Source organism: Acyrthosiphon pisum, chromosome X (genome assembly GCF_005508785.2).
Source record: "Acyrthosiphon pisum isolate AL4f chromosome X, pea_aphid_22Mar2018_4r6ur, whole genome shotgun sequence".
Classification (NCBI taxonomy): domain Eukaryota; kingdom Metazoa; phylum Arthropoda; class Insecta; order Hemiptera; family Aphididae; genus Acyrthosiphon; species Acyrthosiphon pisum.
Genome location: NC_042493.1, coordinates 61,900,726 through 61,904,003, shown reverse-complemented (window position 1 = coordinate 61,904,003; position 3,278 = coordinate 61,900,726).

Sequence of the window (3,278 nt, the reverse complement as noted above, 5' to 3'; positions counted from 1 at the left end):
AAAAAAAAATTGGGCCTATGTATTTTTAATATTTTTCAACTGATATTGTAACAATATATCAGGAGCTTAGTATTAAATTTTTACACTTTTTGGCCCAACAGATAAAACTTTATTGATATTTATAGAAAAAAAAACTAAACAAATTAAAAACTGAAAATGTCCGTAAACAGCTCAAAAAGAGTCAAAATATTTTCAAAATTGTATGGTGTATAGGAATTGCTTATATAAACATTCAGTAAAATTTTCATGTATCTACGGTCATTTTTTTTAAAGTTACACCAAAAACCAAATTCAATTTTGTGAAAAATAGATTTTGCGTAAAAATTCCCGCTTTTCCTTAATTTTTCTTTGGTTTTTCTTGGTGCTTTTGAAAATTACTGGGAATTTTGACCTCCCCAATGCGCAAACGATATTCACTTTCCAATCGAACAAGACACTGAAGTTGAAAATCGAAGCATTATTTCGACTACTTATCGTGTACACAGACACAAAAAAAAATTTTAAATTTTAAATTTTAAAAAAAACACACATCATTGTAAAATCAATACATTCATCGTTCCACTCAGAATCTAAAAGTATTAACTTTATAAAAGAAAAGAGCTTAGAAAAATTCATATAAATATAATACCTATATCTATCGATCCCAAATTCCAATCAAACTTTTCGAAAGTTAAACTGATTGAGTTAATGTTAATAATATATTATTCTACCACCAACATTTATCCAATATGGGCATGTCACATATGGCGATCGTCAATTTTGTGTTCGATAACTGCAAACACTAGACATGTTAAAAAATATATAATATATTTCCAGGAGTCTCCCAAGTTCAACAATGATATATTTTTTTGCAATGACACAGATATTGGCATTATACGACAGCCCATCGATGGAAACCCGTACAAGAACGCGGCAGTGCTCGGTTCCGGAAAAAAAGTCAGTTGGCTCATATTATAATCGTAGATTCGTTTACTTATAAATTATAATATATATATATTGAGACGAATCGTTGTAGGTGATAAAAAATAGTAACTAAGATAGACTCCGCAAGTGGATCGAGTGAACTATAATGTATAGGTACTCTGCCCTCCTAAGCCAAAAGGCAGTAAGCAACAATGTAGTAGCTTTGAGAAAAATAACTTGTAAAGGACAGTAACTGTCCTATATTATATTATACAAACTATTATAATATGAAAATATTTTTTTTTGGATAAGTCGTTTATTCGTTTCGTTATATTGTACCTATATGATTAATTTTATCTTGTAAAATTTAAAATAATTATAAACCATTCGCTTCGGTATACATATTTTTGTTTTTTAGATTATCGATATTGGTGTTTCAATGGATGGCATGTACATCTTTAGTATAAGCGAAAATAGCCCTTCGATGATAATCTGGTCTGTGCATAGGAGGTAATACAACACATTATTTTTAAAAACTATAATTGAGCTGAGCGAGGCGAAACTCTTTTACGCGGGATAGCCGTTTACTAAACGGCATACTTCTTTGCAACGGATTAACCGATCTCGACAAAAATTGGCACGGTGATAGTGTGGACATCGCTGAGTGCCAACAAGTGGTTTTGATTGATGTCCTACCTACCATCGATGAATAATCACCGAAAAACTAAATTTTAATGCCTTAATTTTTTTCCGTAGAAACATGTAATCAATGTCATTCAAAAAACAAGTTCAATAAGCTTCGGTGTGTTTAACTCGCTCAGCTCAATTTCTTGCAATCAGCGAACCGCATTGCAGTCCTAGTTTATAAAATGTACAAAATTAATTGTATATTTACTTGCAAAAAAACACATTAAGACAATAATGTAGGAGGTACCTATTGCTTATACTGCTATACCTATAGGTACCGTACACCGTAATACCGTATAGGTGACTAGATAATCTAACAATATTTTAATATTAAATTTGTGGATAAGTAGATACTAGTTACCTATCAAATAGGTCATTTGTGCATCATTACATCTTATTATATTATTATGTACATTTTACATTTGAGCGAATTATGTTTTACAATAATGTTCTTTTTTCTATAAAATAAACATGTCTTTGAAAAGTCTTATGTACAAATCTATTGACAATTTAGTGTAGTTACTTTGAAAAGTCAACTTAGTAGTTTTCCTAACGGTCAAAATAATTTGCAAATAAAAGATTGAAACAATTTCGATAATGACAATTAACCTAATCAAGATGTGAGCTAACTTATTCGAGTTAATAGTTTAATGTTAAATAAAAGTAAATCTGTTTTTATTCCTTTCTGTATATCTAAAACTAATAAACCAGAACACATATCAATAAAATTACACAAGTCTAATTGTAAAGAAAAGCATAAAGTAATATGTCTTTCAAATTGTATTGACATTAGTAGGGCATCTGATGCGAAATATTTAGGTGTAATTTTCAATGAGCATATAAAATGGACTAAACATATAAACATGATAATAATACGATTAAGAAAATGTTTCTACATTTTTAAAGAGCTTAGAAATATTCTAGATATAAATAATCTAAGAATGATATATTTTGCACTAGCACAATCTATAATAACATATGGTATAACAATATGGGGCTCAGCTTATAAAAACGCATTAGAACCACTAATGATAACACATAGAATTTTAGTTAGAATAATTATGAGAAATTATTATTCAGATACTGATAATACGGAAACCTTATTTAAAAAACTTAAAATATTACCTATAAATAAATTATATAATAAATTATCAACAATAAAAATACATGCAAGTAAAAAAGACTATGAAATATTCAAAGTATATAATACAAGATATGAATGTAATAATAATCTCAAATTACTTAAATGTAATACTACTTTAATGAAAATGTTTTACATAAATAGAGGAATTGAATTATTTAATAGATTACCGAATAATATTAAGACTATTAATAATAATAAACTATTTAAATATAAAATAAATAAACAATACATGCAAATTCACGACGAGACTGAATTATAATTATAATTAATATATGTAATAAGTGGATAAACGTTAAATGCACAAATGTATGTTAAAAATTATATTATCTCATAGAAATAGATATTAATGTAAACTAGTAATAAGAAAAATTATTAATTAATTATAGACTCCCTAATCTCACCACAAGCATCGCTTATAGAGATTAGGTATCAACACAAATTGTATCATATCGAAAATTGTTGTAATTTTATTACTGTTGTTGTTGTTGATTAAATATATAAATAAATATAAATATAAATAATTTGAATTTATGTTCAAATTTTT